The 26,896-nt window shown below is 39.2% G+C and overlaps 1 pseudogene; it reads left to right on the top strand.

Moving 5' to 3' along the window:
• Nucleotides 1-332: 332 nt before the first annotated feature.
• LOC125313648 overlaps nucleotides 333-26,896 on the top strand; it is a 52,328-nt pseudogene continuing 25,764 nt past the window's right edge.

Raw genomic sequence — 26,896 nt, 5'->3', positions numbered from 1 at the left:
GTTTTTCCCTTCACATTGGAGGGGTTTCCACGTTAAAATTCTGGTGTTCTCTATTCTTTATCTTTACAACTTTCTATCGATATTTTTATCCTATTTAATTCTCACATAAGCAGTAATGGGAAAATTATCTGGGGCTTTCTCCGCAAATATCAATTTTTTTTTCCCAACAATTAACTATTTACAATTGTAGACTCACTCATTTTATGGATGGTGTTTTGCATGCTCCCTCATAAGCATTTGTAACATGCTCCTTAAGCAAGACTGCCGTTTTGTGCTTGTCCTATTTACAGTTAGGATGAGGCAATCTTTAGCAATTGGAAACTTCCATTGCCATGTACTCTGAAGGAGCATGCTCCTATATGTAATGCAAAAGGCAAATACTCTTGCAAATGAAACTGTTTGTTTCTTTGCATTTGCTTAGATACACCTCTGAAGTGCTTGATGTTGTGCTTCAGGCAGAGAGGCTCACACAGCCAAATAAACTTGGATGTTCCAGTAGGCAATTTGGTTGCGATTGTTGGTAGTACTGGGGAAGGAAAGACATCACTGATATCAGCAATGCTTGGGGAGCTTCTGGAATCTCTTTTTGCTTACTACTGTCCTGTGAACATTTGCTTTGTTATCTGAACATAATGGTGCCCAGCTCTGGTGATTACAAAGCTGACTTCGGTCAGTTAGGATGGGGCTAACTTCGGTCAGCTTCCTTCTTGGTGATTACAAAGCTGACAACTATTTATGCTTGGATTAAGAAACTAAGTGAATATCATACTTACTAAGAAGAGTTTCTTATATGGTGCCCAGCTGTGTTTTAAAATACTATGTGATGCTGTCTTATTATTGGTAGAAACTTTGATGACCATAAGGTTGGCAGTTTAAGTACTGATTTTGTTTCTTTTTCCACAGTTAAATGGTTTCATCCTGAATAGCATTCCAGCTGTGGTGATTGTTATTTCTTTTGGAATGTTCACTTTGCGTGGTGAAGATCTGACGCCCGCGAGGGCATTTACATCTTTTTCTCTCTTGGCTGTTCTCCAGTTTCCTCTGTTCATGCTCCCTAATATAATAACTCCAGTATTTCGATGTTCTGTTTATAATGAAACTGCTTCAGTCTTTGCTTCTATTTTGGAATGTGCAGATAAGTATATGTCTCTGATATAGGTGTTTTGACTTTTGAGTGCTTACAACCTGTGTGATATTAAAGTATTCTTCCATCTTTAACATGTTCTCTGCTTGAAAAGGTTACGAGAAACACCTTCTCATTTATCGTGTTTAAAGAAGATGATGGCAGCTCGTATTTTCCGTCTTTTCTCAGGTTCCATTCATTCAGTTTAAGAAGTTCTCTTTTTTTGGACTTTTAATTGCTCGAATCATTCTTTAGAAAATTGCTGCTTGCTCAAATCTCTGTTTAATGCTTGGATGTGTTTATTGTGATGTAATTCTAACTTACATGTGCTTTGAAGAGATGGGAAATTCATGTGGCTCAACATTGTCTAAAAATGGTTCATACATGCTATAATTTGATGATTCTCCTCGACATTATCTGTAAATGGTTCACATATGTGCCTTGAAGAGATGGGAAATTCTTGCAGTTTTTCACTCTATATTGACTAGTTGTTTCCTGGAGAAACCAACATATATATAAAGTGGAACATTGATCATAGAAGAGGAGGAGGAGATCTAAGAAAAAGGTGCCGAGATCTGTCTCAATTATTAGTTGATTAACTATTTACAACTGTGGATTCATTCATTTTATGGATAGTGTTTTGCATGCTCTCTCATAAGCATTTGTAACATGCTCCTTAAGCAAGAGACTACCTTTTCTGCTTGTCTTGTTTACAGTTAGGATGTTTTTATAGCCAGAGGCAATCTTTAGCAATTGGCAACTTCCCTTGCCATGTACTCTGTAGCCTATATCAAATGCAAAACGCAAAATACTTTTGCAAATACAATTCTGTTTCTTTGCAATTGCTTAGATACACCTCTGAAGTGCTTGATGTTGTACTTCAGGCAAAGCGGCCCATATTGTCAGATAAATTTCGATATTCCAGTGGGCAATTTGGTTGCGATTGTTGGGAGTCCTGGGGAAGGAAAGACATCAATGATATCAGCAATGCTTGGGGAGTTTCCTGCAATTAGAGATGCAGCTGTGTTATTAGATGAACAGTTGCTTATGTTCCTCAGGTTTCGTGGATTTTTAATGCAATTGTTGCTTATGTTCCTCGGGTTTCGTGGATTTTTAATGCAATTGTGAGTATTAAAGCTTTCCTAATTCATTCTCGTGAATTTCTTTTGGCTTATACTATTGTCTTGTGAGCATTCACTTTGTTGTCTGAACATAATAAATCTTATTAGTGGAATGTCCTTCTCTGCGCTCTAATGTTAATATCCATGTGGACCTCTTCCATTATTCACACCCAGCTAAACCTTGTAAGCTTTTTGCAGGTACGTGATAACATATATTTGGATCTCCTTTTGAATGAAGAAGATTGGATAAGCCAATAAATGGGACATGACCTTGACTTGCTACCTGTAAGTTTAGTTCTGATAGTTGTATCTTTAATGTAGTTCTTGTGGACTTGCATTGTTCTAGCAAGTCCATGCTGTTCAATGTTGTTTGCTAAAATCTTCATCATTCTAACATGAATAATTACCGGGGTGGTTATCTAACTGAAATAGGTGAAAGGGGTTTGAATATAACTGGTGGACAAATGCAGAGAGTTTCTATGCCCCGGGCTGTGTACTCAAACTCAGATGTCTACACATTTGATTATCCACTAAGTGCTCAGACGCGCATGTTGCTCGATAGGTACTTAATCCTCCTAGATAAATTTTCTCTGCATTCTTTGTTTCTAATTTTAGTTTTGCTGAAAAATATTTCTTCTGATCTTTTTACATTTCAAAGGTGGCTTGCAACTTCCTGAGCTTTGTAAGTTTGTTTTTACCTGTCTTTCACCCTTTGAATTAGCAAAGCAACTGATTTTGAGATGCAAGCAGATCATGGAGGTAAGCCTTTAAGGCTCTGGAAACTGAATGGCTATGCTTTATTGTAGGTTGGCGAGGTTCATTGATTTTTGTCTGAACCTGGGTGTGGATAAGAAATTACTAGCATGTTTAGAAATTGCAATTTGGACATTACAACTGAAAGTAATGTTACCTCGAGAAAATTATTCATAATCGCTTTTCTTTTAATGTACTGATATTGTTTAGTGTTTCTTTCTTAGCTTTAGAGTTATTATTACTACATTGAATTACACCAAGAGTACTCCATGATCGAGAAAAACACCATGACCATATCACTGCATTCGAAGCTTACCATTCAAAATTTTTGAAAGGAAAAACAGACATTCAAAGGTTTAACAGGTGTCAACTTTTGTCTTTTCGTTTGGTAAGTAGTGAAGGAGTTTTTGTTTCCGAGTATAAGCTGACTGGAACATACATGACATTGAAAGCTCTTCTTAAGTGGAGGACATGGTTCTAGTGTCCATGGAAAAATCCACTACTTGGAAGGGAGCGGGTGGGTACATTGGACCTTCAACGAACACTTTCCTTGCTTTCTTCCTTACCCTCTGATCTTGTCTTGATAGAGAACTTAATGTAGTGGCTCTTTCCAAAAGGCATGAATGCAAATGAAAAGCATGTCCCGGATAAGGTTTCTGTGACCAGGTGCTCTTTGTAAAAGAAGAGACTTTTGGCAATAAGCCTGCCACGAACTGTTTCCAAGTGCACTATCTTTGTGCTCATTAGATCCTTATGAACAGACATGTCTAGGCATGGTGATGATTCTATTTGAGTGGCACTCTCTTAATGATAAAAAAGATCTCTAAAAAAAAACAAAGACTAGCAGCGGTCCCGTCTTCGGAAATCAGTGATTTTAATAGATCCCCTACATCAGTTAGTCTTGACCAAGATCTAGAACTACCTTCAATGGTTTGTGTGACCACAAATGGGGCACTTCGAAATGCTTAGACTGTAAGGGCGCTACTGAAAGCCTTGAGGTGCGTAGAGATTGGTACAATACAATTCAACATTTTGCATTCACTTTGGAGTTTTGAAATGCGTTTAGGGCGTTTCATATGACAAGGAATCTGCTCTCGATTGGGATGATAAAATACTGGATGTTGATCTTCTAGACCGATATAGAGCACAAGAATTTAGGGACAATGGAAATGTTTGAGGAAATAAAAAAAAAGCAAAAAACAAAGGAAAAGAAAAAAGAGGATGAAAAGCGAAAATATATAGAGGAAGAAGAGGTGGGAGAAAAAAAGGAATAAAAGGAAAAAAAATTAAAAAAATTAAAAACAAAAAAGCAAAGAGGAAGAATGTGAAATTGCTATATATTCTCGGTTCAGCGAAATTGGATTGGAGATTGTCCTTGGTGGACAGTGCTTCTTTTGGTCATATAGCCGAGTCTTGAACTTCATGAATTGTTTAAAGTCTAGTTTGGATGGATGAGTAGTGTTTCTCATGTAAATGATGATATTTATAATTAATTCGGTTCGTTACTTGCTCTTTTGAAGAATATTTGGCTGAAGTTCTCACAAAATGTTGGAAAAGATGTTCGTGATTATGACATAGTAATGCTTTGTGATGATAACGTCATCGCATTCAGTTGAGATACAAGCTTATAAAAACTGCAAAATGGCTGCCAGTGGCGAATGTTTTTACAATTTCCTCAGATATAAATATATGGTCGAATGTGACATCCTCGGTGCTTCTAAGGATAACGATTCTCGATTTGATGTGGCATCAGCTTTTATGAGTGAAACTCATTGACTACTTGAGGATTTATTTCTTATTCTTGGTCATTTTTCTCTATTCAGGATCATCAGAACTGGCGGCAGTTGGAGTATCGGTTTCTGTTTTCAATCTGGTTTCATAATTGTTTAATGTTCCCTTGCTATACATTACCACGTCATTTGTACCCGAAGAGCAAGGATAAGAGCAGTGATCATTATTATCGACTTGGTGATGATAATTTCTTTCTTCTTATTTGATCATACTTTAAGACATAATTACTGTTAGTGCTCCAGCTATGTTCCTTTAAATTGGACCTGCTATATTGATTCTATCTGGGTTTTGCCAAGGAGCAACAAACAAAGAAGCTCCTTCTCTCTCAGTATCAACTTCTTTACTACTGGCTACTGGCATTGCTGAAAGTCTTGGACATTCACCTGGCTCAGGTTTCTTGATCAATTTGATGGGTAAGCCCGATTTCTCCATGCTTAGTCTAGTCTGTCATAGACAAATCATGATGAAGTCCACTGTGGCCCTTGCTCGTGCCCATTAAAAGTTTATCATGTTACTTGTGGAAGGCAACAAGAGGCCTGCTTAGACACTTGACACCTTCTTCACTTTATGAGAAAATGATCGTCATTTAATTTCTCTTAATTTTTATCACTTTTCTATGTATTGGCTTTCAAGGAATGCCATGGACTCATGGTACATAACCTGTGTGAGATTTTGTGGGCTATTAGATGAAGGTGTGGTTTAATATTTAATTACTCTAACACTCCTCCTTATGCTTAGTCCGGTATTTTTTTGCCTAGTACTAAGTGAAGGGAATGGATCCCGATTACATACGCAGCGGAATTACTCTGAATTAATAAGTGCTAGGATCGTCTTGAATTACCGATCGGAAAAATACATCACGTAACGGACATATCTCGTTTTTCACAAATTAAGTGTTTACAATGCAGCGAGAGAATTCGTCGCCCGTTTGACGTTCCGGAGAGGAGAAGGGAGAGATATCGTCGTCCTCTCATTTTTTCTGTTTTTTTTTTTTTAGAAACTGACAAATGAAAAGGAATGTACGTTATAAACATGACTTTTCACGTTTAATATGAATAACTACCTTTGGTGGTTATTCCTTTGACCAAGGGATGAGATACCCTATATGGGTGGACCATGTTACTTTCCAAACACCCTCAAAATCTAATATCTCCCACTCGCTTATGAAGGCTATCCATAACTCTCATTTGCCCATGAAAGGTCAATAACTCCCACTCACCCATGAAAGGTTAAACATAACTCTCTCTCTTCTCTGCAAAGTTCATATTGCAAATAATCCGTGCAATCAGCATATCGCGAGAGCTCGTTGCCATACATCCGTTGGGAGTATGTAGCAGCTCAAAATTGGCACGTTAACTCGTAGTAGATTTAGTATTCAGTATCCTAGATCAATCGGTCACATTTACATCATATCTCTCTTGATCTCTTTGACTACTCAAATACAATACATTGTACTCACAATCATGACTAAACTCAAATAATCATAATTGGTTGACCTATGAATACAAAGATTGAATGTGACATCAAAATAAATTGATCTTCCTCTTCCCTTAAACCTCCCAATCTCAATTTAGCTCGCTTTTCTAGAAATGTCACATTAGATCGAATCAATCTCATGACCATTGGCAACACCCTATGATAGCGAACACCGAAAAGAAATCTTGAAAATAAGTAAAAGTCGTAAGGGGACTAAATTGGGGAACTCTTATCCTCAAGAGTCTCACATGGCTATAGAGTTGAGATCAAAACTCTTGTCAACTCTTCTTGATCATCTCATGCATACGTAATATGAAGTACGTATTACGGTATTCTCTCCTTTCCCATGGAGCGTATGTCTTTCAACCTAATACCATACGTATGATAGCTTAAACATACTCAATGTCTAGCTTGAGTTCACAAATCTACTCTCTTTGAAAGAATCCATCAAAACTCATATTTAGCATTAAAGACATAAAGTGAAATACGTGGATTATTTCACTTTCGAACATAATAAATATTATGACTCATCTTCACACTCTATTAAGGCGACATCTTTATTTTAAGCTCGAGCTCTCAATTATCACCTAGATAGTGAATTTAAAATTGTCTCATCTCTATTTATCACATAGTAGATAGAGGTAATTACCCGTGTAAGTGGGTTAATCTCCATTTGTCCGATATACCTTCTCAAAGTAATACACTAAGCATCAATATGTATAAATGTTATACAAGCTCATAGGTATCAATAATAATAACAAATACTATTAATTGTGAACTTTGGAAAATATAAATATCCAAGACTCCCACTTCTACGCACTTCTAGAGATTTCAATGTATAGAACTAATACCTTTGTCAATACATCACTAAGGAAAACATCTCTAAGAATTGACTTCTTTATAAGATCTGCTATCATTCTATGTGTAAATATGTACTGTACGTTCACATCTTTTCGTACAATCATGTCTTTCACAAAATTATATTTCGTGACTTTATGTTTGGTCTTGTAATGGATCCTTAGTATAAGCTATTGCTACTTGACTATTACAATTAACAAATAATTGAACCCGCAGCATTCTTAGCAACACCTCACTAATCCAAACATCTTTTAAGCCAAATACTCTTTTGGACTCTTGCCGATAACACCACGAGATCATCTTCCATCGTGGATAAGGCTATACACGTTTGTTCCTTACTACTCCATGATATGGCGCCATTGCTAAGTAAGAAAGCAAATCTAGAGGTTAAATTTCTCTAATCTAAACCTCTTTTTCAATCAACATCAGTATAGATTTCAAAGCGCAGATTTCTACCTTGATAACTTGGCAAAAATCAGCAAGACTTTTCAAATATCTCGGGAATCTCTTGACGGCAATCCAATGTGCTTGACTTAGATTGAACTGGTGCACTTACCATTCCAACCGCATAACAAGTATTAGGTCTAGTACACTTCATTGTGTACATTAAGCTTCCAACAGCACTAGCATATGGAACATTTTCCATTTCTTCATTTGCTTATGGAGTCTTAGGATACATTTTACAGCTCAAACCTTTACCTCTTGCAATGAGAGTATTTTGGGTTTACAATTTTGCATACAAAAACATTCAAGGATTTTATTTATATAAGTCTTTCGTGAAAGAGATCACAATCTCTTTGAACAATATCTGGGAACCTTAATTTCAAGAATGTATGCAGATTCGCCCATATCTTTTATCTCAAAATTGGAACATAACCAATTCTTGACTGTATTAATAAACTCCATATTGTTCCCAGCAATTAGTATATCACCAACAGATAATGATAAGATCACATATTGATCTTTGGATCTTTTGATATACATGCAATGATCATCATTAATCATTACAAAATCATATGCCACTATGGCATTAGGAAAAAGTATATATCATTATCTCGAAGATCGCTTGAGGCCATAAATCGATCTCAAAAGTCGATATACGTTTTGTTTTTGGCTTTCTGTAACAAACCTAATAGATTGTTTCACATAAATTTCTTTTACTAATTCTCCATTGAGAATAACAATCTTTACATCCATTTGACGTAATTCAAGATCCATACTAATCACTGCTAAAATGAGGTAAATTAATTATACCATTTCACCACAAGGCGAACCTTATATCTCTCAATCGAGCCATCGGCTTTAGGCTTTATTTTGAGAACCCACTTATTCCCAATGGCTTTGCGTTCGCTCGGAAGATCAACCAGTTCCCAAACCTACGTTGATCTCATTCACTCCATCTCTCCTTCCATTGCTTATATCCACTTTTCCTTATCAAGGCAAGTTAGAGCCTCATTTACATTCCTTAGCTCACTCTCTGCTTGTGGAGCGACCATGAAAGCTTTACCTTTAATGTCTAAATTTCGACGAGTCAACAGAGAACATTTTTGCGACTTGTTCGCCAAATTGGAGATTGTACACTTAGTACATCATTCTCTAGTACACTTCCACTTCTCACATTGCTTTCACTTGGATGAGATGCCCCAAGAAAATCATTATCACTATCCAAGTTTTCAAATAGAGAATAGTTTTTCACTTATCTCGCCCTTATTTGAAAATTCATTTACTAAGAATGTGACATCTTGTGATTCATATTCAGTTACACTTCCACTTTCTTGCTCATCTATAAACACATGCCCTTTTGAGTGTTTTCAGTATCTCATGAATATACTCATTTTATCTTTAGGGACCAATTTTTCATACATGTGGGAGGACTCCTGTGTATAGGAAGCACAACCCTAAGGTCTAATAAAACTCAAATCTCATTTCGACCTGTCCAGAACTCATATGTAATATCAGAACCGGATTTAGAAAGCACACGATTAAGTATCTAGACAGCAATCGACAAAACTTCACCTCAAAAAGGTGATAAGTAAATTAGTCTATGCCATCACAAGCCTAACCATTTTTTATTAGGACCTATTTCTTCTCTTTGCAACTCCAATTCTATTGATGAATCGTTGGAATAGTCAAATATCTTTCTATTCCTTTTTCATCACATAAATGTTTGAACTAATTAGATAATTTTCTCGACCTCAATCGATCATTCATTTTTTTATTTCAAATATGATTTTTTAAAAGCTCAAAGAAAATTTTCTCAAAGCAACTCATGCCTCAGATTTATGAGAAATCAAAAGATGACATGTCCGAATCGCGTGTAATCAATTATCAATGTGATGAAATAAATAGCATCATGCCTTGCTTTTGCATTCATTGAATCATATATGTCCAAATGGATCAACTACAAAGGAAACTCAGCTCTTGTTCCTTTTCCAAATGGTTTCCTCTTTGTTTTTCCCACTAGGCATGCTCACAAATAGGCATATCGACATTCTCAATGTTGCTCAATAAGCCTATTTGGCTTATGTAAATATTTGTTATTGCCCAAAATGACCCAACCTACCATGACACATATTCATATCATCACAAAAGATGAAAATAGGGAATAACTTACATTCACATTATTCTACTTAACAATTAGCACAATGAAGCCATCTAGAAACATACTAACTTGTTTTCAATGACAAGTCATCATCATTGTTATGAAAGTTCCGTGACATCCTGTATTCCGACTCGTTTTCGAAGCTTTGAATAAATGAAAGATCTCTTTGATGTATTTCAGTCTAATCTCATTTAGAAATGGTCCATTTTGAGCAGACTAACCAAATGGGAATGGCTAGCTAGGAAAATCAAGTACGTGGACCTAAGAACTTGATCCTGGACTGACTCTTTGGCCATGAAAATTGTTGAGAGAATATTTTGGACCAATATAAGCTGATCCTAGAATGATTACGGAACGATTTGGATAATACCCTACGCTTGGATCACGAGTGATTCCGTTTGATCTCGTATGGGTTCCGAACGTCCTTAAATTATTTTCTAACGATCGTGTCCATCGAGACTAGTGATTGACCCTCGCAATTGAATGACAACCAAAGTCGTCATAGCTTCAGAAATTCTTAAACATGATATTAACCACGGGTCGATACACGTAACTCCTAAAAGCCGCTCGTTAGTTTAAGATACGCTGAAATTTCAATTGATCGAGATTGATCGCGAATCGAGCTTCAGAATTTGACGTCAGACCTTCAGGGGTTTCAATAATTAAATTTTGGACGTTTCCTCATCCGGAAAACAATTTCTTCACGGTTCGCCCCAAAGGGTTCAGGAAAAATAAAATTTGGATTGGAAATGGGAAAAGATCCATTTGCCCTTGGAAAATATCCAATTTTTCACTTTGGTTCTAGGGCATTTCGGTCAATACCCCTAGTGGCCGAAAAGTTTGGACTAGTCTTGGTTGGTGGAATTACCAATTTGCCCTTCTTGACTTTTGACCAAAATATGCACCCCCAAAATTATCCGAACCTTTATTAATAAATTTTGTGGTCTTCTTCCTCATAAATTTCAAGAACACTTTCTCTCTCTACCTCACTTTCTCTCACTTGGCCGAATTCTTCATTCCCCCACCTCCATTGCCAAAGATTTCTTCAAGCTACCACCGATTTCACTTTAAACCGCCAAAGCTTAACCACCGCCGTGAGCTACCCGGAGTCACTGAATTTTTGTGGATCAAAGCCGATCGAGAGGAATCGCCGAAGCCGCCGATTGGGATCACAATTTTCTCTCGACTTTTTCACCGGAAAATTTGCTAGATTTTGGGTAAGTTGGTTTCTAATCTTGGATTAGGTATCTAGGTTGCTAATGGACATTAGATTGAGTAGCTTTGATGAAAATTTTATGGGATTTGCTCAAGAACATGCTTTGGCCGAAAATCATGAAGAGAGGAGAGAGAAAATGTGTTCTTGAAGTGAATAGTGATATGCATGATTGATATTGGATGACTAGGATTCAATCTAGCTTTATCATGCTTTAATTGATCGGTCCATATTAAATCTTGCTTAGGAAGATTGATCGGATGGCTGCGGTTAAATTCTGCTTTATATAGATTAATCGTGTGGTGGAGATTTTATGCACGTTAGGATATTTTAATCGTACGGTCCCAATTAATTGCCATGTTACTATAGTTTATTTGTATGGTACGTATTAATTGTACGTTAGCGAAATTCCGATCGAACGGTGATTATTAATTGCTACGTTAGCATAATTAATATCTTGTGGTGTAGATTAATTTTTGTGGTAGCATAAATTAATCGTGAGACCCGATTGGCCGACGGCTTGAGTGTGATTTAATCAGGTGGTCCTGATTTATTATTTATTCAATGTGAGTGAATCACGTGTTCAGACCGAGTAGTTATTCAATATAATTAAATCGAGTGGTCTCAATTGAGCAGTTGAAGAAAATTAGAAAGATCGTGTGGACCCGATCTTTTTATCAAAGAAAAATTGGTGAGATCGTATGGTCTCGATCTGCTAATCGGGAAGTCTAGCAAGATCACGTGGTGAAAACGGATCGATCGGGAGGCTTCTATGGGACCGTATTGTTATCGTATGGTCTTTATGAGGATTAATTAAGAGGTAAGTGTGGAATTTTACCCCGAAGTGTTATGACGCGGGGTTCGTATTTATAAGACCATATTTTACCCCGAGGCGTTAAACGCGTGGTTGTGCTTATTATTTTATCCTAAGGCGTTAAACACGGGATATTATCCTCGGGTGTTATTACGCGGGTTATAGTAACCCGAGGCGTTATTACGCGGGTCCGGACTATATAATGTCCCGAGGCATTATTACGCAGGTCTGTCCATTTATATGATAGCTTGATGCATTAAACACGGGCTTTGGATCAACGTGAAATTTTATATGATAGCTTGATGCATTAAACGCGGGCTTTGGAGTAACGGGAAATATTTTTATTATAGCATGAGTTGTTTAATGCGGGCAACAGAGTAACGTGGAATATTTTATTACGATCTGAGGCGTGGAACGTTGATATGAGAGTAACGTGGAATTTCTATAAAGGTGTGGCAATTTTGGGAGAAAGAATGAAATATTCTGGATTTTATTTGTTGAATTATTGCTTGAAAGAGGAATTGTTAAGAATTGCTCACCTAGGACGTGTCTGGAGGCACTAGCGCCCTAACTTAGGATTAGGGACTTTCTTACCGAGAATTATTCTCACCTCATCATGGGCTTTCTTTTTCAGACCCTCCGTCTCAACAATGAATGACCCACCTCAGAGGTTCGGCATTCCCCGGGATATGGATACATTAGTGACAGAGTATCCGGTTGGGGAGGATCGGGTATATTATAGGCACGCTACCATGGTTTGGGTGGACACAAGAGAACTTTATTGGAAGCCCCACACATACATGGCGTGGACGTACCTCTACGGGGATATGTCAATGGATCCACCGAGTGGATTCGATATCCCCTACGATGGTATTGGGGAATGGGACCCCACTAGTGCTGCACCTCCGGATGGCATAGTGGCGCACCCCGATACTGGACCCGCAGGTTTGGAGCCCGACCCCGAGGTCATGGTGCCGATCACGAATGGGGAAATCGTAGAACCTTCTGATGCGAAATGCCCACCCGAGGCTGATGAGGATGAGTTAGCAGCTATAGATGATATAATAGTGGATAGTGAAGACGAGGCCTAGGGTAGTTGGCCTCTTGACTTTTATAGAGTGTTTTATTTTGGAAGTATAGTGGGCTTCGACCATGTAATCTTTTTGTTATAGGTGGTCACAGGCTTGTACAGTAGCCTCCGAAGTCCTAGGTGTGAGAGTTGTAACAATTATGTATTTTTGTACGTAAGTTTGTTTTTACCATCCCAAGTTATCGTATCATTGCTGTTTTATGTACGGGGATTTGTTTACGCTTCCGCATGTGTTGTTTTTGTTGGCCTTTGAATCTTGGAGAACTGTACGTAAGCATAGCCAGATGCGATGTCGACGGGCTCGCAAGGTTCGGGTCGTGATATCCCCGTTTGAAGTGGTATCAGAGCAAGGTTAGCTCGATCCAAGTTTGGATAAGATATGGAGTGATAAGGAGCGATAACTTTGAGATGGTTAGATAGAGAGACCTTAGGTGTTTATGTGAGTCAAACGCGTTATGCAGGGCATTTGAACATGCACCCGTGATTTGCATGATTGATTGTTTTTGTGCTGAGTGTTTAATTTTTTTTGTTGAATCGTTCTACTAGAAACGATTTTTAGCTTTATGCTAATTTCCGTGATAAGCAATGTAGAACCGCTAGACTCAAGTAGGTGGCTTAGGTCTCTAATTCCTTGGTGGAATTATTTTGGTTCAGGTGTTATGAAAGTTAATGAAAATGGATAACCGAGGTAGAAGTTCCAGAGGTGGTCCTAGAGGAAGTTCTAAAGGAGGTTCTTGGGGAGCATCTAGCTCTAGAACAACAGTTAGGGAAGATCCGAGAGTGGATGCAGTCCTTATGGCTCTAGAGAAGATTGGAAATTTAATGGGTAGGCAGACTCAAGAACGAGCTACCGCTATTGCCCAAGCTGCTGAGGCTGCTGTTGCTATTGCTACTGCTGCCTTTGGGGTAAACGTGAATCATGGGAACGATAATGGGAATAGACGGATGCATCGGCTAGTGAAACAATTTCTGAAGTTGAAACCTGCAAAGTTTATTGGAAAGGGTGACCCAAAAGCTGCACCTCATTGGATAGAAGACTTGGAGAAAGCATTTGAGGTTTTGGGTTGCACGTAAGAGGAGAAAGTGACCCCGGGAGTGTATCGGTTGTAGGATATAGCCAATGATTGGTGGAGGGCCACCAAGGGAAGAGTTTTCCTGGAGGGTACATGTTTGAATTGGACCGTATTCACCGAAGTCTTCAATGGAAAGTATTTTTCTGAAACCGCTCAGGAGCAGAAAATGTTAGAATTTCAGCAACTCCGCTAGAACTAGATGATTATCGATCGGTATAAGGCAGAGTTTTCAAGATTGTCGAAGTATGCACCAAAAATGGTGGAGAACCCTCTAGACAGAGCAAGAAGTTTCGGGATGGATTAAGGCCGGAACTTCATAGTCAATTGATCCCGCTGAATCCGAGGGATTATGACGAGCTTTATGAGCGGGGTTATATGGTAGAAAGAGACATGAAGAAGAGGGCTACCGCATCTAGATCGCGGTTTATGCCAGCTAGGGACAACCGCTAGTTTGGCAAGAGGCCAATGATGGGAAACGGCCCTTCGTCCCTCCGAGTTAGGAGAAATAATGGGAAACCGATGTACCAATCCAATCGAAATTGCCGACTCTGTGGAAGGAGGCACGGGAACCGGCCTTGCCCAAGCGGGACGAGGGCGCAATTATCCCGATGTCTTTCCTCAAGAATTACCGGGATTGCCACCTGAAAGGGAAGTAGAGTTCGTGATTGAGTTAGTTCCCATAACGTAACCGATCTCCAAGGCGCCCTATAGAATGTCCCTCTCGGAATTGAAAGATTCGAAGGTCCAAATGCAAGAGTTGCTGGATAAAGGATTTATTCGCCCCGGTGCATCGCCGTGGGGAGCGCCAATGCTGTTTGTGAGAAAGAAGGACGGGTCATTGCGGTTATGCATTGACTATTGGTAGTTGAATTAAGTAACCATGAAGAACAAGTATCTCTTGCCAATGATAGATGACTTGTTCGATCAACCGCAAGGCGCTTCAGTATTTTCTAAGATCGACTTGAGGATGGGCTACCATCGCTTGAGAATTAAGAAGGAGGACATACCGAAGACTACTTTACGTACCAAATATGGGCATTACGAGTTTACGGTCATGCCGATTGGATTAACGAATGTCCCGGCTGCTTTTATGGATATGATGCATTGGGTGTTTAGGGAATTCTTGGATCATTTCATCATCTGTTCATTGATGATATCTTGGTGTACTCGAAAAGCCTGGATGAACATGAACACCATCCGAGCATTGCTCTACGGACCTTAAGAGAGCACTCTCTCTATGCCAAATTCAGCAAATGTGAATTTTGGCTCGATCAGGTAGCATTTCTTGGACATATCATCTTTGGGAATGGAATCTCAGTAGACTCGGCAAAAATTGAGACCGTCGTGAATTGGCCAAGATTGACGTCGATTGCGAAGGTTCGAAGTTTTCTAGGCTTGGCGGGATATTATTGACGATTTGTAGAAAAGTTCTCTTCGATAGCTATTCCGAAGACGCAGCTAATGAAGAAGGAAACTCGCTTTGAATGGACAGATAAGTGCGAGACGAGTTTCCAAGAACTCAAGCATAGGTTGATGACAGCAATAGTTCCGACAATACCATTGGGTCCTAGAGGATTTGAATTTATAGCGATGCTTCGCTAAAGGGACTAGGATGTGTCCCGATGCAACATGGCGGGGTGGTCGCATATGCGTCACGACAGTTGAGGCCTCATGAACAGAACTACCCAACGCATGATTTAGAGCTTGCGGCGATTATTTTTGCGTTGAAGATTTGGAGGCATTATTTGTGGGGAGAAAAGTTTTAGATTTATACGGACCATCGTAGTTTGAAGTATTTATTCTCCCAAAAAGAATTGAATATGAGGCAGGGTCGTTGGATGGAATTGCTGAAGGATTATGACGGTGATATTCTATATCACCCTAGGAAGGCTAATAAAGTAGCGGATGCTCTTAGTCGAAAATCGAGCATTGCGCATTTGATGGTGAAAGAGTGGACATTACTTGAAGAGTTGAGGGATTCAGAGTTTAAGTTTGAAGTTTGCAATCTCTCAAGTTTGTTGGCAGCTCTGAGAATTGAGCTAGAGATTCAAGCAAGAATTAAGGCGTTTCGGTCCGAAGATCCCGACATTCAGAAAACTCTAGAGATGGATGCCACCAAGAGAAAACCCGAATTCCAAGTGACCGAGGACGGAATCTTGAAATTTCGTGGACACTTGTGTGTCCCTAATGATGAGGAGCTTAAGGACAAAATTTTGTCAGAAGCTCATCGAAGTAGCTACAGTGTACATCCAGGTAGCACCAAAATGTATCGGAATCTGCGTCAAGATTACGGGTGGAATGGAATGAAAGTCGACGTGGCCAAGCACATGGCTAAGTATCCGACGTGCCAATAAGTAAAAGCACAACATTGCAAGCCTGGAGGATTACTTTGACCGCTAGAAATTCCCGCATGGAAATGGGAACACGTTACTATGGATTTCATTATGGGACTACAGAGGAGCCAGAGAGGGCGTGATTCAATTTGGGTAGTCATCAATAGATTGACGAAGTCTGTGCATTTTCTGGCAGTGCGAAAGGACTTTGCAATGGAAAAGTACGCCAAGCTCGTATATGGGCCGATAGCTCGATTGCATGGAGTTCCAATTACCATTACGTCGGATAGAGACCCTAAATTTACCGTAACTTTTTGCAAAAGTCTTCAGAATGCCATGGGAACCCAAGTGCAGTATAGCACCGCATATCATCCCTAGACAAACGGACAATCGGAGAGAACAATTCAAACACTTGAGGATATGTTGAGGGCATGCATGATAGGTTTTAAAGGAGGTTGGGAGGAATAGCTGCATCTAGTGGAGTTTGCCTACAACAACAGCTTCCAGCAGAATATCGGAATGGCACCATTTGAGGCGTTATATGGCAGAGCTTGCGTAACTCCAGTATGTTGGGATGAAGTTGGCGAGAGAAGCATAACGGGTTCAAAGTTGGTTCAACAATCTGTTGAGGCAGTGAAGGTGATCGAATAGAGACTAAAGACTGCTCAAAGTCGTCAAAAGAGTTATGCGGACGCACGACGTAGACTTTTAGAATTTCAAGTGGGAGACCATGTTTTCTTGAAAGTGTCGCCAATGCGAGGTTTATCTCGATTTGGAAAGAAAGGAAAATTGAGTCCTAGATACGTAGGCCCATTTGAAATCCTGGAACGGATTGGGACTTTAGCTTATTGACTTGCCTTGCTGCCGAACTTGTCTCAAGTCCATAATGTCTTCCACGTGTCCATGTTGAGGAAATACGAACCGGGCCCAACTCAAGTGTTGGATCACAAAGTTGTGGAAGTAGATGAACGGGTATCTTACATGGAGAGGCCGGTGCGAATAGAAGACGAAAAGGAACAAGTTTTGAGGAACAAGATAATTCCACTCGTGAAGGTGATATGGGAGCACCATGGAACGGAAGGGGCAACCTGGGAAAATGAAAAAACGATGAGGCACCAGCACCCCCATTTATTTGAGTAGATAAGTTTGTTGTAAATTTCGAGGACAAAATTTTTGTAAGGGGGAAGAATTGTGACATCCCGTATTATAACTCTTTTTCGAAGCTTTGAATAAATGAAAGGTCTCGTTGATGTATTTTAGTCAATCTCACTCAGAAATGGTCCATTTTAAGCGTACTAACCAAATGCGAATGGCTAGCTAGGAAAATCAAGTACGTGGACCTAAGAACTTGATCTTGGACTAACTCTTTGGCAATGAAAATTGTCGAGGGAATATTTTAAACCAATATAGGCCGATCCTAGAATGATTAAGGAACGATTTGGATAATACCCTACGCTTGGATCACGGGTGATTCCGTTTGACCTCGTATGGGTTCCGAATGTCCCTAAATGATTTTCTAACGATCGTGTCCATCGGGACTAGTGATTGACCCTTGCAATTGAATGACAACTGAAGTCGCCTTGGCTCAAAAAATTCTTAAACGTAATATTAATCATGAGTCGATACGCGTAACTCCTAAAAACCGCCCGTTAGTTTGAGATGCGCTAAAATTTCAATTGATCGAGATTGAACGCGAATCGAGCTTCAGAATTTGACGTCGGACCTTCAGGGGTTCCAATAATTAAATTTTGGACGTTTCCTCATCCAGAGAATGATTTCTTCGCGGTTCACCCCAAAGGGTTCAGGAAAAATAAAATTTGGACTGAAAATTGGACAAGACCCATTTGCCCTTGGAAAATATCCAATTTTTCACTTTGACTCAAGGGCATTTCGGTCAATACCCCTAGTGGTCGAAAAGTTTGGACTAGTCTTGGTTGGTGGAATTACCAATTTGCCTTTCTTGACTTTTAGACCAAAATATCCACCCCCAAAATTATCCTAACCCTTATTAATAAATTTTGTGGTCTTCTTCCTCATAAATTTCAAGAACACTTTCTCTCTCTACCTCACTTTCTCTCACTTGGCCGAATTCTTCATTCCCCCACCTCCATTGCCAAAGATTTCTTCAAGCTACCACCAGCTTCACTTTAAACCACCGGAGCTTAACCACCGATGTGAGCTACCTGGAGTCGTCGAATTTTCATGGATCAAAGCCGATCGAGAGGAATCGTCGAAGCCGCCGATTGGGATCACAATTTTCTCCCAACTTTTTTGTCGGAAAATTTGCTAGATTTTGGGTAAGTTGGTTTCTAATTTTGGATTAGGTATCTAGGTTGCTAATGGACATTAGATTGAGTAGTTTTGATAAAAAAATTTATGGGATTTGCTCAAGAACATGCTTTGGCCGAAAATCTTGAAGAGAGGAGAGAGCAAATGTGTTCTTGAAGTGAATAGTGATATGCATGGTTGATATTGGATGGCTAAGATTCAATCTAGCTTTATCATGCTTTAATTGAACCGCCCATATTGAATCTTGCTTGGGAAGATCGATCGAACGGCCACGATTAAATTCTGCTTTATGTAGATTAATCGTGTGGTGAAGATTTAATGCACGTTAGGATATTTTAATCGTACAGTCTCGATTAATTGCCACGTTACTATAGGTTATTTGTATGGTATGTATTAATTGTACGTTAGCGAAATTCCGATCGTACGGTGATTATTAATCGCTACATTAGCATAATTAATATCGTGTGGCATAGATTAATTTTTGTGATAGCATAAATTAATCATGTGGCCCGATTGGCCGACGGCTTGAGTGTGATTTAATCAGGTGGTCCCGATTTATTATTTATTCAACGTGAGTGAATCACGTGGTTCCAATTGAGTAGTTATTTAGTATAATTAAATCGAGTGGTCTCAATTGAGCAATTGAGGAAAATTAGAAAGATCGTGTGGACCCGATCTTTTATTGGAGAAAAATTGGTGAGATCGTATGGTCTCGATCTGCTAATTGGGAAGTATAGCAAGATCACATGGCAAAAATGGACCGATCGGGAGGTTTCTATGAGACCGTGTGGTATGTGAAGAAGCGATTGAGGAATTATTGTTATTATATGGTCTTTATGAGGATTAATTGAGCAGAAGTGAGGAATTTTACCCTGAAGCGTTATGAGGCGGGGTTTATATTTATAAGACCATATTTTACCATGAGGCATTAAACGCAAGGTTGTGCTTATTATTTTATCCCGAGGCGTTAAAGGTAGGATATTAACCTGAGGCATTATTACACGGGTTATAGTGACCTGAGGCGTTATTATGCGGGTCCGGACTATATAATGGCCGGAGGCGTTATTACACGGGTCTGTCCATTTATATGATAGCTTGATGCGTTAAACGCGGGTTTTGGATCAATGTGAAATTTTATATGATAGCCCGATGCGTTAAACGCGGGCTTTGGAGTAATGTGGAATATTTATATTATAGCCTGAGGCGTTTAATGCGGGCAATGGAGTAACGTAGAATATTTTATTACGGTCCGAGGCGTGGAACGTTGATATGGTAGTAACGTGGAATTTCTGTAAAGGTGTGGAAATTTTGGGAGAAAGAATGAAATATTCTGGATTTTATTTGTTGAATTATTGATTGAATGAGGAATTGTTAAGAATTGCTCACCTCGGACGTGTCTGGAGGTACTAGCGCCCTAACCTAGGATTAGGGACTTTCGGACCGAGAATTATTCTCACCCCATCGTGGGCTCTCTTTTTCAGACCCTCCGCCTCAACAATAAATGACTCGCCTCGGAGGTTCGGCATTCTCGGGATATAGATACGTTAGTGACAGAGTATCCGGTTGGAAAGGATCATGTATATTATGGCCACGCTACCACGGTTTGGGTGGAGACAGGAGAACTTTATTGGAAGCCCCACACATACGTGGCGTGGACATATAGCCACGGGGATATATCGGTGGGTCCGCTGAGTGGATTCGATATCCCCTACGATGGTATTGGGAAATGGGACCCCACTAGTACCGCACCTCCAAATGGTGTAGTGGTGCATCCCGATGCTGGACCTACAGGTTTGGAGCCCGACCCCGAGGTCATGGTGCCAATCGCAGATGGGGAAGTCCTAAAACCTTCTGATGCGTAACAGCCACCCGAGCCCGATGAGGATAAGTTGGCAGCTATAGATGATATAGTAGCGGATAGCGAGGACGAGGCTTAAAGTAGTTGGCCTCTTGATTTTTGTAGTGTGTTTTATTTTAAGTATAGTGGGCTTCAACCACGTAATCTTTTTGTTATAGGTGGTCACAGGCTTGTATAGTGGCCTCTAAAGCCCTAGGTGTGAGAGTTGTAACAATTATGTATTTATGTACATAAGTTTGTTTTTACCATCCCAAGTTATCGTATCGTTCTTATTTTCTGTACGGGGATTTGTTTCTTCTTCCGTATGTGTTGTTTTTGTTGGCCTTTAGATCTTGGAGAACCGTATGTAAGCATGGCCTGGTAGGATGTCGATGGGCTCGCGGGGTTCGGGTCGTACAAGTTCAAACTAAAATCAAGTTTAACCAAAACTAACACGGAAACTAAATTCCGTCAAGGTTTTAGAGCATATAATACATTATATAGGAGCAGGGTACGACCACCACGCATATTCAATTGACAGGTGCCAATCTCTTTTACTTCTACTCAGGAATTATTTCTCACATTTATTCACTTTGCTCCCTGTGGAACTCATTAAAATTTCACTAAGGCATTTCTTTCCTTCACTACATGGTTTGTGGTCTCTAAGTCTACAATCCACAAAGGATGAGATTCGATTACTAAAACTGAATTAAGACATATGTATACTCTTAAGTGTACAAAGGGTTTTTACTTTATTTGGCTCACTCTAATTGGAAGCAAAATGACCCTTCCCGCCACGCTTAAAACATTTCACATTTGATATGTTTTTCTTGAAAGGACGTTTTCCTTTCTAATGTCGGTTAAATTTCGATTTCTATCCATAAGGATCTGTTCCTTTATCCTTTCCACTTCTTAAACCCACCTTGACACTTACGCTTAGAGCACAAAGTTCATTTGACCTAGAATTAGCATAACAAATATCGATTTCAGGTTTCGCCGCCGTAAGGCGATTAACCTCTAGTTTAAGGTGTTGCATAGTATTCTCAAAAGTCTTTAACTTATATTGTGGATCAAGTGGATTTTTGATATGCATATAGCTATGAGACAAAGAACGGATTACTGCTTGCACTTGCCGCTTATCACTCAAATGTGGTCCGCATCTTATAGTTCACTCATCATGTTTGATACGTGCCACAAAAGTTGTTTCATAATTTTGCCCATGAGGCATCACATAAGTGTCAAACTTTACAGTGATCTATCTCAACTTGGTGACCGATGTCTAACCAATTTTAACTTTAATGCTTCCTACTTGACTTTGGCATTTTCATAAATGCCCGAACTCACGCATAAAATCATTTTTCATGCTACTCAGCAACATAATGCTAGCAATAGAGTTCATCTTTTTTTTTTATACAACAAATGTTTCTGTTTCCCTTCTATATCACGCAAGATTGCCATCTTCAAATTCTTCCATAACTAGGTTAAGAGCTTTTAGTGCTTCTTGCTTTTCTAACACATACTAGATTCTCATATTCCAGTTTTCATAATCTTGCCATTCAAAATTCTCTCCTTTGTCAAGCTCGGGTATGATATTCTAATAAGCTAAAGCCATTGTATCTAAACACAAAGTTCTATAGACATGTATTCATGAACCATTAATACCTAACATTTATGCATCTATTTTACACTAACTAATTATATTAATGAGTAATTTCACATAAGGCCTCGGATTCAAAAGTTCACTATGTTTCCAATCATTGTCCAAGGATCCTCGCTTGAAATTACTATTAATATAATCATTTATGTAAAATTGAGTTCACCAAAGTTACTAAAACTTTATAGAACTCCACACTCAAATAAAGATCATAAATCAAATAATGATCTCTATATTTTACAATCATAATATGGCATAGTATGATTTGAAATTATATACAAATAATTCACGCATCAAATCATATACAGATTACGGGATACAAATAGCAAGTACATTAAACATTATACATGCTAAACATGCTCTACACAATATGGCTATGTACATGTAAGCCATCTTTTTTTTATTAATACTCAAAAACACCGTAAATACTTGTATCATGGGTTTCATATGTATTTTCATAATTTTATATTCATTAAAAATGTCTAAATAATATATCAAATTGAAGATAATTTCAAGACGAATGCAACGGTACCTTACATGCCCCGAATGGAGTTCAAACGCACCCCTACGAGCCGGCTAAAGTTTTTGCATGTGCAATCAACGCATGGTCAACAATCAGAGTTGACTTTAGGGGTCAAAATGTAATTTCTCGAAAATACGGAGACCAAATTGCAATTATAAGAAAATACGGGGGGATCGAATTGCTATTTTTGAAAAGTTTGGGGACAAAATTAATTTTTTTAACAAGTTTGAGGATCAAATTGCAATTTCCGAAAAGTTCGAGGACCAAATTATAATTTTCAAAAAGTCCGGGGATCAAAATGTAATTTTGGGAAACTTGGTTTGACTGGTCAACAGTCAACGAGGACTAGTCAACGGTCAAAGGCCAATCGGTCAACCATTGACCGGGTCAAATCGTGGCTGAACCAGGTGTAGAATAACCCGAACCGGGTTTGCGATATTGATAAACCAGTTTTGGGATAGGGTAAACCAAGTCCGGTGTACGCACATGTGCTGCGCACGTGAGGAGAGTGAATCCCACGCACTCCGGACCCTTCCGGCACGTGCGGCACGTGCGGACTCATCCGGCCACCTCCGGCGACGAGCTACCACTCAAAACGATCATATTGACGATATGAATCCGATGGTTTATTCAAACCTAATTTTTGTTGCACGAAATTTCATGAAAAGGCGTCGTTTAGCAGCTGCCCGGGAACCCTATCCCACGGTGGCACGTGCTACGCGTGCGGGGTCGCCTGGCGTGGCCTCACGACGAGTGACCACTCCAAATTTTCATCTCTCTAGGCTCATTCCAAAAAATTGGTTTCTCGCATTGATTCGTGACCAAAAACTTGATAATCAATCAAAAAACAAGAACCGGTGCTCTGATATCAATAAAGGGAACGGATCCCGATTACATACGCAGCGGAATTACTACGAATCAGCAAGTGCTAAGGTCGTCTTGAATCACCGATTAGATAAATACATCACAAAACCGACATATCTCATTTTTCACATATTAAGTATCTACAATGCGGCGAGAGAATCCATTGCACGTTTGATGTTTTGAAGAGGGGAATGGAGAGATATCGTCATCATCTCATTTTTTCTTTTTTTAAGAAATCGACAGAGGAGAAAGAACGTACGTTATAAACGTTGACTTTTCACGTTTAATATGAATAACTGCCTTTGACGGTTATTCCTTTGACCAAGGGATGGGATACACTACATGGGCGGATCATGTTACTTCCCATACATCCTCGAAATCTAACACTAAGCATTGACATATTTCATTGGGTGGCAAATAGGAAAGGATTGGAGTGCATTTTGTTCCGACAACCTGGAAATGTTTCTCCTTAAAATTAGGCACCTCATTTTGTTCTGACAACCAAAGGATTGGAGTGCATTTTGTTTGAAATACCTGCATAATAATACCCTCGAGGGACGTATACTATATGATATAGATTTTTATTTGCATTCTTAGTGACATTTGTCTAATATCTTTATGGTGTTCATTGAGGTTCGCTCTTCCACAGGATTTCCCAATTAGAATACCAGCTAAACGGTTCTTATATTTGAGAGCTTTTGGTGCTCCAGCAACTATAGTAGCACTTGCGGCACAAGGTGCTTTTTGTGGATTCAAGGACTCAAAGGCACCTCTATATGCCATAGGTATGTACAACACTGAGTTCTTTTCTTTTCTTTTTTTCAAAAATCATCAAGGATTTACAAAGTAGTTTTCCCCTTTGAGTAAATAGATTTTTTGGTAAGATGAGAACATGTAATTTTCTTTCTATGGCTAATTTATGTGAAGAAACTTCTCTGTCTTACTATGCTTTTGATTTGAGACTTGATAACTTCAGCTGCTTCTTTCCTTGTTTATTCTGGCTGCCAGCAAACACTTATGGAAAATTAGTGTACTGTTGCACGATGCCTCTTAACTAGCCTTGGTGGCTTTGCATAAATTTTTATGATTTGTGTTGATTTCAAATAAGAAAAGAAGTTTCTTCTATTTCTTATTGTTGGGTTTATTACTTTATGTTATTGATAAAAGAATGATTACTTTATTTCTGAGATCAAAATAAATACTCATAGGCTTAGGGTTCAGCCTAGTACAATTACATATTTAGCTTCAACTTGCTAATATTCTAAAGTAATAAACCTAACATTCCCCCTCAAGTTGGAGCACAAATATCAAACATGCCTAACTTATGACAAATATATGAAACTCATCCATATCGAAGAGGCTTTGTGAAAATGTCTGCTAGTAGTTCTTTAGAATGTGTATGCACCAACCTTATGTTCCCACAGTTCACCTTTTCCCGAACAAAATGACAATCCCCCTCTATATGCTTCATTTGCTCATGAAACACCGAATTGCTAGTAATATGAATAACATACTGATTATCACAATAAAGAGTAGATGATCCGGTCAAGAGCAATACAATCTCAACTAATAAATTACGAACCCATTGAAGTTCACCTGCAACATTAGCCATAGCACGATACTCGGCCTTTGCACTAGAGCGAGAAATCACAGATCGCTTCTTACTTTTCCACAACACAAGATTACCACCAAGGAAGATACAGTATCCCGAAGTAAATCAGCGATCCATAGGGCAACCAACCCAATCTACATCAGAATGTCCTGTCACCTTCAAAGACTCAAGGTTAGAATAACCAGCTATACGAAGATGACCCCGATTATGGAACACAAGCCCTTGACCAGAAGCTTCCTTCAGATACCGAACAATTTGTAGAGTGACTTGACAATGAGTAGTATGAGGAGAGCTCATAAATTGACTCACCACACTAACATCAAATGATATATTTGGACAAGTAATGGTAAGATAATTCAACTTGGCTACTAACCGATGATACTCTTTTGAATCATGAAGTTCTCCGTGTTCATTATCAAGTCTCACTCCAGTATCCATAGGTGCGTCCCCAGGCTTAGCATCATGTAAGCCAACCTCATTAAGAATGTCAATAGTATACTTTCGCTGGGAGAGAGCAATACTGTCATTAACATAGGCAACTTTGATGCCAAGAAAATATAGAAGACGACCTAAGTCTTTAGTGTTAAACTCCTTATGTAGAAATTGCTTGAGTTGTTGTATACCTTCAACATCACTTACCATGATAATGATATCATTAGCATAGGCAATAAGAATAACACACCCTTTTGAATATGACATGCTAAATACTGAGTGATCCACACCGCACCGATGCATGCCAAGTGTGATAACCGCATCACCGAAGCGATCAAACCAAGCCTAAGGAAATTGCTTAAATCCATAAAGAGCTTTTTGCAATTGATATACCTTCTCCCTATAAGCAACAAATTCAAGCGGTTACTCCATATATACTTCCTCGTGAAGATCACCATGAAAGAATGTATTCTTGACATCAAGTCGACGAATAGTCCACCGAGACTAAGTAGCCAAGGAAACAATAATGTGGATGGAAGGAATTTTGGCCAACGGAGAAACAGTCTCATCATAGTCAATACCATATGTTTGAGTATAGCCTTTGCCACAAGACGCGCTTTTAAACGCTCAACCGAACCATATGGATGTTGTTTGGCAACAAAGACCCAGCGACAACCCACCAATTGTTTATTAGTTGGCAATGGAACCAACTCCCAAGTTTTATTATGATGTAATGCAGCCTCTCCTCCTCCATAGCATGAGCCCAAGCGGGTAGGCTAAAGCTTCCTACACACTAATCAAGACAGACACATATGCAAGGGATGACACAAAAAAATCTGCGGGCTGAAGTTCTGATAAGAAACAAAATGAGAAAGAGGATACCGAGATCGAGTATGGTGAGTAATAGGACCGACGGGAGACGGTGGAAGAGGATCAGAAGCTTAGACCCGATGTGGTAGTGGTGGGATGCTCGTTGGTGTCGAGGACCACATGTAAAAACCTAAAGAGGAATTTGTGCTAGCGATTCCGGATCCGGGCGAGCATTATTAGAAGGAACAAACGGTGACTCCAACCGAGACATAGGTGCGGATGGTGGCAGAAGATCCATGGTTAATGGTACCCGAGGATGAACATCACCAAAAAATGCTTGATCCTCAAAGAAAGTCACATCAGCAGAAATATATTCCCGACGACGAGTAGGACTATAATAGACATACCCCTTTTGAGCACGGAAGTAACCAACAAATATACATTTTTCAGCACGGGGTGATAACTTATCCAACTCATGGGACAAAGAATGAACAAAACAAACATCCAACAATAAGAGAACTAATAGACTACAAAGGACGATCGGGATGAAGAAGAGTATAAGGGATAGCTCCTTTCAACATGGAGGATGGAAGACGACTAATAAGATGACATGCTATAAGAAGAGCAT

Source organism: Rhodamnia argentea, chromosome 2, assembly GCF_020921035.1.
Source record: "Rhodamnia argentea isolate NSW1041297 chromosome 2, ASM2092103v1, whole genome shotgun sequence".
Taxonomy (NCBI): domain Eukaryota; kingdom Viridiplantae; phylum Streptophyta; class Magnoliopsida; order Myrtales; family Myrtaceae; genus Rhodamnia; species Rhodamnia argentea.
Note: the sequence above shows the minus strand (reverse complement) of the source record. Positions and strands in the feature narration are given on the sequence as shown.